At 33.3% G+C, this 14,802-nt stretch overlaps 1 protein-coding gene across 1 annotated transcript in view; it reads left to right on the plus strand.

The window, feature by feature from the left end:
• The window catches only part of LOC108970156, a 245,029-nt gene that overhangs the window by 109,981 nt on the left and 120,246 nt on the right, over positions 1 to 14,802 (plus strand). Inside the window, exon 2 of the mRNA XM_018935357.1 lies at positions 7,315 to 7,364. The gene's annotated coding sequence lies outside the window, so the exon portion shown is untranslated. The remainder of the gene's footprint in view (positions 1 to 7,314; positions 7,365 to 14,802) is intronic.

The raw sequence follows: 14,802 nt of genomic DNA on the forward strand, positions 1-14,802 counted from the left end.
ATAAATAATCCATAATTTGAGGAAAGAGTCAGAGTCTGGTAAGCCTTAAGCTAAAGCGGATTTACTGAGTTAATTTCACAATTGTTTGCTATTAAATATTAAATAATTATTATTTCTACCATAGGCTAAGATATTTTTATTTCCTTAACCATATCCATATCTTATAAGAATGCGCTGTGTTCTTAGACGACTTTTAATTAAGTTCGTTTTCAAAATATTTGCTTAACAAAATTTGCAAATTGTTTAATTCTATTTATTTTATGCTCTGCATTATAAAGTGCTCCCGCTTTCCTTGCATAATTTCTCCCATCATTACTTCCTTTGCAGAAACGCAGCTGAGGCTGAACAATTTCGTTGAAATGACACCCCCTGGGGAAATGTGTTCAAAATAAAAACAAAAAAGTTGAGAAAAAAGTTTAAAAGGCATAAGAAAAACAATGAAGAAATTTGCATATGCTTAAAATATTCATAAAGATAATTCAACGCTGAGCGGTGTTTTGGGATCATAAGTCGAACAGGAAGTTGCGTACAAACAATAAGCGCGTATATACACACCCATACATATGTATGTACATTATATATATTCTAAAAATACATACATACATATAATCGTGCTTATACATATGTATGTATGGGAAAAAACTTACATATAGGTTTCATTGCTTGTCTACGAATGTAACACACCCCATGCAATGAAAGTTACGTATACGCCGCGTATATACTGAATTAAATAAAGTTCCCAGAGGCTTTTCTGTATTTGTTATTCTCTTTTTTGATTCTGTTAATGCCCTGTAGAAATTCGTGATTTGGAAAAATTAATACAACAAATTTAATTATATTTACTTCGTTTTGCAGCTAGCGCTAAAGTACAAAAACTTCAAAGAATTTATATAATTTAAAACAAGCTATTATTGTTACTCAGAGGGTTTGTTGAAAACTTTTGTTCTCTACATACTTCATCGTAATAATATAAAAATTTCAATTCAAAAAGTTAAGACCATAATTGAGCCTAAAGTGGCAGCAATCTTACCTTCCTGTGAACATACTAATGACAAAAGAGGAAACTAATATTTCTCTTAAGATTGTAGCTGCCGGGGAGCTTTTTTAAAAATTTATAAAAAATGTCAAAATAATGATTTCCTTGCCTTCAAGAAAAATTTAAAAAATAATTTCTTTTTTACCGAAAATAGGTACACTAAATGTACCGTAATTCGGTACAACAAAAATTAACAAAATACGGAGTGCTTAAATTTACATAGCTTTGTTTAAATTAAAGTACCGAAGTTCGGTACAAATTAGATTACCGCGATGTTTTGGAATTATATTAACAAAATATGAAGTGCTTTAACATTGCACGGAAATTCATTTAGTTTAGGTAAACTAAAAGTGCCACAATTCGATACGAACTAGAGTACCGCGATTTGGTAAAAGGAATTTACTAGAATATAAATAGAGTAAAAATTATTTTGAAAATTCGGCAATTCGGTACAAATAAATATACCGTAATTCGGTACAAAAAATTTACTGAAATATAAAGTGTCGACAAATCTCTTAAAAAAATTAATTATTTAGGTAAAATTAAAGTATCGTATTTCGATACAAATTAGCGTAACGTGATTCGGTAGAAGGCTTTTAACAAAGTATTAAGTGCCTAAACTTTATTTGTAAAATCTTTTAATCTAGGTATACTCAAAAAGCTGTTACGAATTATAGTGATTAGATAGAGAAAAAAAATTCTAGAATATAAATAAATACAACTCATTTTAAATGTCATTTCATTGAATATAGGAATGTATGAATTGAAAAAATTACGAATAAAAGTACCGTGATTCGGTAGAAAAAATTTTCTGAAATATAAAGTGCGTACAAATCACTTCGAAAATTAATTAGATAAAAGTGAAATACCGTAATTCGGTACCATCAAAAGTCCGTGATTGGTGTTAAATTTTTTTCTTACCGTAACATGTTTTCTTTTTGTAACATCGCCTTTTTACTTTTCTCTGTTCCCTTTCTGTAACACCACTAAAAACTGGGTCAGCAGCACATTGTGTTGTTTGTCGTTTGCTACTGGTTGATAGCCGGAATAGTTAGTCGGAGTCACCAAACAGCAGTGCCAGCATGCGGCTGCTATTATTGTTGTTTTTGTTTAAAAATTGTTTTATTTCATTTTAATTTTTCGTAACTGTTATCGCTAGCTTGAGCTGCCATTACCGTTACTTCAGTTGCCGCCTGTCAGTCACTGACTGGCACGACGCAACTCCAAATGTCACTTTAGCCAACACAAGTGTGACCATCCGTGTTTTTTTTTTTTTTTAATTTTATCATACGCCATTTTGTTTTATATCATTTGATTTTTGTTTTATTTGTATATTACTGTTTCAGCATGCCCACACACACATGAATATATTAATATGTGCGCACATATTATTCCCTTTAACGGCATTTGCCACTTTTTCCCATTTGCATTATGCTGACAGCCCTTCTGCCCTTCTGTTATAATGGCCGTACAGCGTAGTAGCGGCAGCCGTAGTTTCCATTATTGTTGTTGTCTTTACTGTGTCTTCTTGCCATTCGGCTTAATGGCCCCCTCGGTGCGTCGGCCATAAGAGGCACTCAAAAGTGTCGCAACATAGCGCAGGACACATTATATCTTATCACGTGACTGACATTTTAATATTGCATACGGTCATCCTTCTCGTAGCATCTGCTCAGACTTTTCCCTTTGTTTGCTCGTGTGTGTGTTTTTTATTATTATTTGTTTGCCGTAAACTATTGAATTGTTCTGTTGTTGGCTTAGCGCTACTTTGTGAAATTGAAAATTTCTTTCATTTTTATATTCTATTTTGTAATGTTATTTTTTTAATCTTTTATTTGATTGTTATTTTAATTTTTTGTTTTCGTCTCAAGTGACCACATTTGTGCTGGAAAGCTTTGGCGTTAAAAGTGAAAATTACATTAAGCACTTTGTTTGTTTGGCTTGCGGTGTTTAAATTGTTTTATTTACTTCTCTGTTTCTATTAATATTTTGTGCTATTTTGGCTGTAACAGCTGCTTCACTCTTATATATTCATATATGGCCTCCATGGCGCATGAGTTACCTGTAAAAGTCTTTATATCTCAAAAGTTTATGGCATTTGATGACATATTATTTTGAAATATCCTTCAAAAATCCTTCATATAATTAATTTAGATTTGAGTTCAGTGGGCGATATTTCGTGTTCAAAATTTAGTAACTAAACTAGTATCAAATTTGATTCGGACTGGCAAAAAAATTTAATTTCACGTATTTTAATGCAAATCTTTATCAATGCCGTCAAAATAGGCTGCTTTAAGCCAATATAATGACGTCAACCATGAATCAAATTTTACATATCTATAGTTTGCTGTCTTCAGCAAAATTTTTCCGGTGTTGTTGAACAGTTTCGACGTTATATTCGAAAGCCATGACTCGTTTTATGATCTCTTCTCGTCACTAGTCTAGCATTCACACGCTTCATACACAAATATTAACCGAATAATTAACCAAAACATTAATAAAAAAATTTACCAAAATATTAACTAAAACACTAACCTAAAAACTAACTTAAACATTAACCAAAAGTTTAACCAAAATGTTAACCAAAATATTAACCAAAACTTTAACCAAAACATTCACTGAAATATGTTGATTCGATTCATAAGAGATTTTGAGATCCCCTGCTGTCTCTTTGATGTAAACATGACGGTTTTCCAGTACTGTTTCTTTAGTATTTTCCACGTTATCGTCTTAACACAGATGGTTGGGCGACTTGCTTGAGACAAGCCCTCGATGAATTCACCGATTTCCAGTCTTTAAAAACAAGCTTTTCACTAGCTTAATAAAACATTCTGCTCAAAATAATCAAAAATTTCATCAACTTAAGTAGTTTGGAGTGCGCTTTCATCAATTCCTGCAATCACTCTAATTGGCATACAAATTTCAGCTAATCTATAGTTATACGATTAGCTAAGCACTGCATGTCAGCTTGAATTCCCAGCGTGCAGTTTGCCAATTGCAATTTAATCAGCTAATCAATTATGTGAAAACTGCAAATATGGAGATCTCATCGCTGAAAGACCACATAGAGTGACTCGTTAGCACAGCCAGAAACTCGGTACAAGCAAACGAAAGGAACCACATGAAAGCTCAGGTGGAATGCAGCAACCAAATGCTGCACCAATAAGTGGTTGCAAATCGATTTGATTTTGTATTGAGGAACTTAGCTGGATTGCGGCGCTGTTTCTGGTGGAAAGGATGCTGGCGGGGTGCAGCCCAATTCCATGAATATACCTAGAAAATGGTATTGAGTAAGAAATTATGATTTTAGCTGCTTCTGAATAAAAGGCGTTCCTTTCACTTAACGAAAGTTAGGTGTATTTAGGTAGAAGTACAAATTTCGAAGTTATTTAGCCAGAATATGGTAATTAATTGAGAGATCAGCAGTTATTACACAACTATAATAAATATAGAGAAAAATACAGTTTTAAAAGAAGTTGAGTTTTATTCTTGCCTATCTTCTATGTCCGGTTAGAATGTCACTTGTCACTTCCACTGCTTATAATGTCGGTTTGTTGTGCTACCTAAAATCAGTTGAAAGTTTGCTTAGAAATACGAAAGACTTTTTCGATTAGCATAGAATTATTGATGTAAATTTTTAAAGAACTTAACCTCAACCAATAATGATTTTAATTTTTTGTTAATTTTAGTTTTTGTTAATTTTCCATATAAAACTCCAAAGTTTAAATAACAGAAATCAATTCCCGCCACTGGCTTCTCCACCATTGTTATTAATCGCACTCGTAATACTTGTTTAACATGCAAATAATTGGGTGTGGTGCTTTTGTGGCATGCCACATTTTAATTGCAAAAGAATTCTTGCAGTCGGCATACAAATAATCACATGCTCACGCTTTGTCATGTTAAATTAAATATTTAACACATTAAATGTGCAATTTGCATCAAGTGTCACTTACCAAAGACCAAACAATTAATGCGCGGCTACAAGGTTTTTAAAACAATCAGCTGAAATTGTTTGCCCGATATAATGAATACTTCAGTACTGTAGTTAATTATATAAAAAACGTACAGTTGCACAATAACTGAAACGCAACAGACAATATTTTGAAAACAAAGTGATTTGACAAGGAACTGATAACCTCGCTTTGTTCGCTGACTAATTTTTGGAACTGATAAGACTCTAAAACCACTTGTAAACTTGGCGCTCTAACAATGTTGATGATTAGTGTGTGGGTGAAAATATAAACCTATATGGTGGTATGCTGATTAAATATATATATTAGAAAGTATTTATATAAATTTATTACTCTTACTGATAACATTTCAACGTTTTATGCAAGTCGCTATATAATCTGAACATTCCTCGAAAAATATAATATATATGGCGTATAAAGAAATAAAGAGGCGACTAGCGATTGTTTGATTTTGATTAATTTCAAAGTTTGGTGACAAACTCTTCTCTTCACTGATACCAATTATCGTTTTATACTTCCTTCCTACTTAGATTTATTGCAGGTACCAAATATGAAACACAATATTTGGCATATTTTTGTGATCATCACGTTATGACCTAAGTATTACAAAAATTTATCGACTACTGCACTGAAGCCAACACACAATACAATTACATATATTGTAACATATGCACATATCATTTTTACTGTAATTACAAACATAATTACTATTAAATACCTTTAATACGGCAATTGTCATTACTATCCAAATTACCAATACCAATTTTACCACATTTTACTTATTACAGCCTATTTAAATTACATGTACAATAGCTAAAGCCAATACTATATAAAAAAATTCTAATTACTCGGCTTACCATTACGATTGCCAATACTAGTACTATCAAAATTACCATTACTTACGTAGCAGTAAGGTTAAAATTCTTATACCATGCCTCAAAATCGGAATTATCCGTATACATTGTAATGTAATTATAATTACAATTACTGTTAAAATTATCAAAACCAAATGCACATATTTTATTTATTAATCCCACATTTACATTGAAGTTTATTGAATTACGCAACACGCTTGCTCTAGGAATTATGATTACCATTACAATTATCAGTACCACTACCACCAAATTAGACTACAATTACTTTTGAAATTACCACTACCGTTACTACCAAAAATACCATTAATAAATAAATACTGCTAAAACTATTCATCACGTATACTAAAATTAAAAGTACCATTATCATTTCTTCTGTAATTTACAATTTACCACAATGATTTACAATTACCACTAAAAATACCAATACCATTTCTATCCATATTACTTTTAATTACTTTATTACTACTAAACATATATTTTTTCTTTATACATTACAATTGTAATTAATTATAATTGCAAATGTAATTATAAATAAAATTATCAAAACCATTACTATCGTAATTGGCTATATTTTACTTACTAATCCCACAATTAGATTACAGTTAGAGTAATTGTAGCTAATATTGCATTAAGCAACGTGAGGGTTTTATAAGTTACGATTACCATTAACATTACAAGTACCATTACCACCACAATTATAATTCCTTTTTTTTCTGCGAAAATGGATTGAAACACTTTTTCAAATAATAACTACTTTTATCATTTCTACTCTAACTATAATCACTTCCATTACTTTCTACTATCACCACTTTATTATTTCTTCTACTAAAATTACCAATATCATTACTACCACAATGACTTTTCTCTTACTTATTAGTGCCACAACAAAAATTATTATTACACTTACAGGTCTATGACAATTACAATTACCATCACCATTCCAATTACCATTACTATTCGTGTCATTGCAATTCAAAACACAATGTCGTTCAATTATTCACCATAAATCTTGTCAACTTTGCCCCTGAAAACGCAAACACGCTACCAGCTTGCTTGCCCATAAAACTTATCCCTTAAATCAGAGAAACACATTGAAAAGCCACTCGGCAAACACTTTCATTCCGACAAATTTAAACAATTTAATTGCAAATTCAATTCGCCTCAACAACTTAATTACTTACAGCATTTGCATTTGTTATGACAATTGTGCAATAAGTTCACTTGATTTATATCTGCTAACGTCAACAATACCTAATTGCATACACTTGTATATGTATATATTAGCGAATTAGTGATGTGTGAGCGCATTTATTGAATATTTAATGGGACCGTTAATACTTGTGCTATATATAGACATAATAAATTTAATTGAATAATTACATATGGTACTCATACTAATTTAATTTTTACTTTGTGTTTTGATTTGCAGAATTACGGAAAATTCGATTAACACGATTTGCGGTTTAACAAAGCAAAATGGTGAGTTGAAATGAAATTTTCTAGGCATAAATTAAATGCATTTCGGTTTTATGATAAGGTGATTGTGATCTGAGTCATTTTAATGAAATTTACGAGTATTTGAAGCTTTTAATTAAAGCTGTTTTTCAATGAGTGAAGTTATCGATAATAACTTTTTAACACGGAGACATGCTTGAAACTTAAAATCTTATCTTTCCAACACTATATGGTATGACATAATGTGATTGGTAGCACTGTAGATATATGAAATCTCTTGCCAAAATACGAAAATATTTTTTCGACTACCCAAAATTTTGATTATTTCTCTCTATATTTAGTATGTTGCTCACTATGTTTGTTTCTCTTTTCAACTAAGGCATACCTATGCATTATTTTCGATGCTTTTGTCGCTCGATTCTAAGAAGTTACTCACTATAATTAACAACTGAAATCACACAATGTTCATTGTCTCATTTTTCTTTCACTATAAGCAACCTTTATTTATCTTTTTTCTAAAGGTAAGTGCGCAAAGAGCGGAAAGAACTAATTAAGTTCTCTAAAATCACAAGTTAATTAGCTGCTAAAAATGTTCTGCCAACTTAGAAAGTCAGCCCTCTTTATAACCAAAAAAAAAAAAAACACGCGCGCTGTTATTTCGGCAATTAAATGGAAAAATTTAGAAAAAGAGATCCAAAATGACAAATTACAAAGCAAGCAACTGCTTGAAATCACAGCAAAGAAAGCGTGCAATGGAAATTCGAAGTTAATAAAAGCACGAAATAAACACGTAATTTAAAATTAAGTTTGTTTTTATCGTACTTGTTCTTATTCTCATTTGAGGGAAGGACAGCAGAAGAATGAGCTGACTCAAGCAGACGCCAGTCATTAGTCACATTTGCGGGAGCGCAATAAAACACTGACATCTTTATAAGCGTAACTTAACCGGAGCAAGACGTGTTACAATCGAGCATACGTACGTGCGAGCGTAATACATTTTCCAGTTTCAATTTTGAAATGCACACTTGGCGCCAATGTGTTAACTTAGTATGTTATGTGCTCAATTAATTTTTAATTTTTAACGAAATTCCTATTTTTATCGCATTAAATTGCGCTGAGTTTCATTAAAATCAATATTCAAGGCCTAAAATTAAGTGTGATTGCTTATTTATAACCAGAAATATAGCTGTAATTAAGTGTCCATTGACGTCAGTGTTATATTTTAAACAATTTCTGATATTCTAATTAGGTGTCGAAATTTCGCAGGCAGGTTTTTATGTTTAAAATACTTTTATATAAAGTTGTGTGTGTAATCAGATTATTTTTGAAAACTTATTTTTTCTAAATGACGTCATCAGTGGTTTAAAACTCAGTTAAAACAAGGATACTCAGTTGATAGCCAGCTATATACACTTGCACAATGTATGGTATTTATAAATGCAACACAAGAGAAAAACAACATTACCTGGAAGCAGTAGTCAATTAATTTTTTTGAGCAGGGTTGACAGCTATTGCCGGTGTCATTGACAAGAGGTAAGAACTTTGGCTATACCAAACCAAAGTTAAGCCTATAATGTTCTGCGAAATTTTTTGTTTCGTGAGAGTGTCTCTTTGTTTTACAGTCTGGGTGGTCTTAGATGACCATGCGGGTAGATGCTCTAAATAACTCGCACACTTTCATTTCATTCCAAAATACTTGAATTACCAGGTCGCCAAATCTTCGTTACTTGGATAACCGAGTCACGAATCCTAGCCCTAACTGTCGCTTATCTGCTCACATACCGTCGAAGGAGGCATGACAGGGAAGAATTTGCTGGAAAAGAAGGGCGGTGAGCTTTATGATGGTAGGAGGGTTGGTGAAGGAATACACTGTCGTAAACTCTCCTCAGCTGCACTTTTAGGCTTTCTAAGCCCAACTGACCACCATAAAGGTAGCAATAGATCTACTTTTTCGAAACGCTGTCTATTGTCAGCGATATTAGCCTAGAGTTCCCTGACAGTGTGCTCAAGACTAGGAAAATAATGTCTACAATACGTAGCATTAGCACTGACCTATTTTATGTGGCATTGTAGGAGACCGTACAGCTGATGACAATGGCAAAATCCTTCTGCCAAGCTCCAGCCAAGCTCTTCCAGTTTTTGCTGAGTCATCAAAGATGTGTGTCGTCTAGCGTCGTTCTGATGGAAGTAGAGGAAGAACTTTCTGTTGATCTGTTCTGGACGTTTTTTTTTCGATTGCTTGCATCAATCTCATCAGTTGTCCACAGTAAATCGTTCGACCAGGCTGAAGCAGCTCAAAGTGAATAATTCCTTTCTAATCCCACCAAACCCTCAGCATAACCTTTCGAGACGTTAATCCTAGCCTGCGACCATTTGTTGAGCTTCCCCATGCTTGGACCATGACCTTTTGCGCACATTATTGTCGTATCCACTTTACGTCTCCTCCTACCAGTCGCTTCGGAAGTGGTTCGATTTCATTTTGTTTCAGCAAAGAATCACAGATGTTTACTCGGTCCGTTAAATTTTTCATAGCCAATTCATGTGGTACCCAAACATTGAGCTTTCTTTCATAGCCAACCTTTATAAATAAGTTCCCTAGCGATGTCATGGCTGCTTATGTGACGGTCAAGGTCAATTTAATGGACTCTTTCAGCAATAGGTTGACCAGAGGCATGCATATTTAGCATTAAAATTTCCAGAACGGAAGCAAGCAAATCATTGTTGTGCTACACGAACTGATACTGCAACGTCTCCGTAAACTTCAAAAATTTCATTGCTGACTTTCATGGCATTTTTCCCATTTTTATACAAAAATTACAAAATATAGCGAATTTCTCCATTATATTCACTCATTTTTGAACACCTGTTTTTTTTCACTTTTCTGAATTTATAAAATTAAATTATAAAAAAAATTTAAAATCTCACTTTTCCAACACCATATGGTATGACACAATGTGATTCGTAGCCCACTGCGCTCTGCAACGACACCTATTGACAAAATACGAAAAGTCTTTTTCGACTACCCAATATCTCTTGATTAAAGTAAGTAAAATTTCCAAACTTGAGCTTTAACGTTTTGGATTGCGTTAAAGCTTACAAAGAAAGTCAGAAAACCTGTTCAAGTTTTTTATGAGCCCAAAGGAAACAGCTACGCATGCAAGCATAAACAAATCCATGTTTTTTATTCACTGGTTAATTATTTCCTTCAAAAATTCCAAGTTATTAATTAAATCACAACTCAATTAATATTTGCTCAGATGAGCTCATTACATTATGCCCACACAAATTCTGCTTTTAGGCGTAAATTCAATATTTTAGCAATTTATTTCTGTAATGTTATTCACCGTTATTGCTGATTATTGCACAGCTGCCAGAGTAACAGCAACACAATTTGCGGTGGAGAAAGCATTAACAAATAACCAAAAATCCAATCGCTTCTCACCTCACAGCCCCACGCTGAGGTCAATAATGTGAAAATTCCTAATTAATTGAAAGCATTGCCTGTAAATGTATGTGTGACAGTGTGTGTGAGCAACTCCAGGCATTAAACACCCGCAGTAAATATGTGTGTATGTGTGTGTTTCTAGTAATCGTCTATCCAATAATAAATTGCTAATACTAACTGGAAACATGAAACGACAAATTCATTTAAAATCCGCGGGGAGCAAGCGCCAACAATAAACACACACACACACGTGTGTGGGTGAGTGTAGTGGCGCCACACGCACACCAATGTAGATAAGTGTTTAAATTTGGCAAATTGTAAAAAACCGCAAAACATAAATCAATTGTGTTTGCCCATGCAACGCCCCACAGTTTGCTCGACACCGACACACTCACACATTACCATGGAGGCACATGCATGGGCACACAATCACAATTAACCGCCATTGTTTTTTCGAACTTCGAAGCAACAAACACACATCTATTAAAATATTATTAAACAACAACAATAAACAACTATATCTGTAAATAAAGTTCGCCGCAGCAACAACAACTAATCGGATACGAAGCATTTGCAGCGGCTGATTAAGTAATTTGTAAATTCCGCACAACGGGGGATGTGGGGGTGTGCAGCAAGCACATGTTTTTCCGCTCACCCTTGCGTCCCGTGAACAGCTGGTTCACATGTGGACACACTGATACTTGATATACACCCCTTGGTGGGATATACCATATAAGTATATGGCGCTTGTGAAAGTGGGGTTGCTTTTTGGTGAGTTCATTAATATCTGTCGGCTAAACAGCACGCGCTGCGCGAATTCGAAACCCTCACTCTCTCATTTTGGCACTTCATTAATTTCGGGCGCGGAGCATATGCCGTGAACCGTTAGCTGGTGCTGTTCTTTATCATTTATGAATTGTAAAGTTATCTATGATTGCTCAATATGAGGCTAGAATATTGGCAAATAGCATAACAATTTTTTTTTTTCACAAAAGTTGTGTTTGCTTAATCAACAATGGGCAGAATTGATTATTAATTACAAAATTATAATGCAGTAATATGATTTATAAGCAACTGGTATAATTTATTAGCATCTGATATAACTTTAAATAAATTGGTTTACATTGTATGAAATTATTTTCTAAGCAACCACTATAAATTATATGGATTTGGTATAATTTTTTTACAACTGGTATAATTTATAGTCGTCGTTGTAAGTAATAAATTAGTAAAATTGTAAGCAAATTCCTTCATTTTTAAGCAATTAGTTTAGTTTATGTGGATTTTGTTTAGTTTGTAGGCAACTGGTATAAATCAAAATTAGCTAATGTAACTTTTTAAAAATTGATACGCAAATGTTCACCAGAACACCATTTTAAGTAAAGGAATTGGCTTCCATTGTAAGCAACTACTTCTTAAGCGACTGTTATAAATTATACAAATATGGTATAATTTGTCTGCAACTGGTATAATTTACAATTAGCTAACATAACTCTTAGGAATTGATACACATATATTGTATTCAACTACATTTTAAGCACCTGGTTTTTATTATACGGATTTGGTATAATTTCTAAGCAGCTGGTATAACTTGCAACATGCCTATATACATAACATTCAGAGAATTGTTAAAATTTATAAACAATTCCTTTATTTTAAGCAACTGGCATACATTATACGTATTTGGCATAATTTATAAGCAACTGGTATAACCAATAATCAGTAAATATAGTTTACCGGAAGCCACCGGTATAAATTTTGCTTAATAATTGCTTAACTAAAAATTTGATAAGCTTTCTAGCGATTTTTTTAATGTTCTAATAAACCACGAAAAATTTTCAAAATATAAAGAACTACTACTCATATAAGCTTTTAAAGAACATTCACATTCACAAATTACCCGACCAACGCGCAAATCGCCTGAGGTTACTGAAACAAATCGACATTTCATTTGCGAAAATAATCGACTCGCCAAGCCTTACATTTGATAGAAGAATCATAAATCACAGAACGAAGCTGAGATACCCAAATGAGCGCAATGTTAACTCACAGTGATTGACATAAATTCGGTAAAATAAGCAACGTGCACATGTGTAAGTGGACATTGTTTTAGGCATAGCCGCACAGCACCAAAGGCATTGCAAAGCAAATTACCCGAGTGCTCATGTTACGTATACGCCCCGGTATTTCACCGCCAGGCGCGATTAAATTTATTTTAGCGACACTTAACTTAATCTTTTTTGCTTGTGCCTGGTGCACACACAAATCAGATTCATAAAAGTTCCTTTCCACAACGCTCCGCCTGTCCCCTGCGCGTTCTCACGAGAATTGTAGCAAAGAAATTTGTCTTTTACGCGATTTCACACCATTTAATTCTTTTTCATAAGAGTTTGGAACGTATAAACCATGTTGACTGGGAATTGCTAATGTGGCCAAAGGGGCGTGGCCTACATGTTGGCATGTATGTGTGTGCGCTGTGATTAATGACCGTGTGAAAAGTGCGATAATATGTCAACTTGGCGCAGCATGTGATCATCATGTTGCAACACACTTGCATTTTTTATATGTATGTGCTGGTGTCAAGTGGGTTCATATCTTTTTTGGTATTTGATTAGATTTATTGCTGTGACAGATTTTTATGCATTATTCACTGTTGAACAAGTATTAACGCATTTAAATATACGGATTGCGGCAATCTTTTTCGTTTTTGCCTAACATTTTTTTATACATGACTTCAGAAAGTTAGTAAGTCAGGTGTTCCATTTTCAATAATTTTTTCTGTTTCGGCTCGTTTCTAGGGTTGGGGCATTCGCTAGATTATTTGCCAGTTTCGTCTCGTCACCAGTAATCATGCGCTTAATGAATGTAAGATCCGAAACTATGTTATATATAATGCAATAATACAATTTATAAACAAACTGGTATAATTAATTATCAGCTAATACAACATTAAAGAAATTGGTTTCCAATATATGCCATTACTTTTTAAGCAACTGCTGTAAATTTTAAGAATTTGGTATAATTTTTTAACAACTGGTATAATTTATAATCGGCATAAAAGTTGGGAACTAGTAAACTTTTTAAGCAATTTTCCTTATTTCTAAGCAACTGCTTGAAATTGTAGGAATCTGGTATAATTAGAAAGCAACTGGTATAACTTAAAACATGCTTATAGAACTTTGAAAAAATTGTGAAAATTTATAAAAAAAAATTTTAGTGTGAAGCATTTGGCATAAATTATGGGTATCTGGTATAATATATAAGCTACTGGTGTAGCCTTTAATGTGTTAATTTAACTTTTAAGGGATTGGTTTCATTGTATGGAACAATTCTTTGAACCACTGCTATAAATTATTCGGATTTGGTATAATTTGTTAGCAACTGGTATAACTTTTAATCAGCTGATATCAGTTTAAAGGATCCTTTTATAATTTTTAACCACATCCTTTAATTTTAAGCAACTGATATAAAGTATCTGTCTTCCGCCCTCCAATAGACGTAATTTTTCTAAAAGACTCAGATATTTTGGTGAGTAAGAAAACGCTGAAATTTTCTTCTTTCTGGACCACTGTAGCCTCTATTAGATATTTGATCATTTACTCCGACTAGCGCTAATCTTGCGCTCAAAGCCAGCCAAGAAGCGTCTGAACTCAGTAGATATAGCATCAAGTCACTTCCCTATCAATCCATCAAAGTTGTATGGATTAGGTGTAAACTTCCTGGCACTTTTTCCATCTCGTTAGGCTTATCTTCGGTGAACCAGTAGACATAGCCGAAACTTATTTTAGTCGTCTCAACAAGTTTTTGATATGCTCAGAAGGCTTTGACGATCTGTTAAGGTCTTATGATGTTGCTCCATCTAACGGCAAAAAAATAAAACATTCTCTCCACCGTGTCCTCGCTTTTCTAAGAGGAAAAACTACCACAAACTATACGTATTCTGCAGGACTTCACACAACAGGTTCTCCATAATTGCTCATTAAGTTTGCCAATTCCCGTCACTTTCCAGTTCTCCGC

Source organism: Bactrocera latifrons, unplaced genomic scaffold (genome assembly GCF_001853355.1).
Source record: "Bactrocera latifrons isolate USDA-ARS-PBARC rearing strain unplaced genomic scaffold, ASM185335v1 scaffold_287, whole genome shotgun sequence".
NCBI classification, from domain to species: Eukaryota; Metazoa; Arthropoda; class Insecta; order Diptera; family Tephritidae; genus Bactrocera; species Bactrocera latifrons.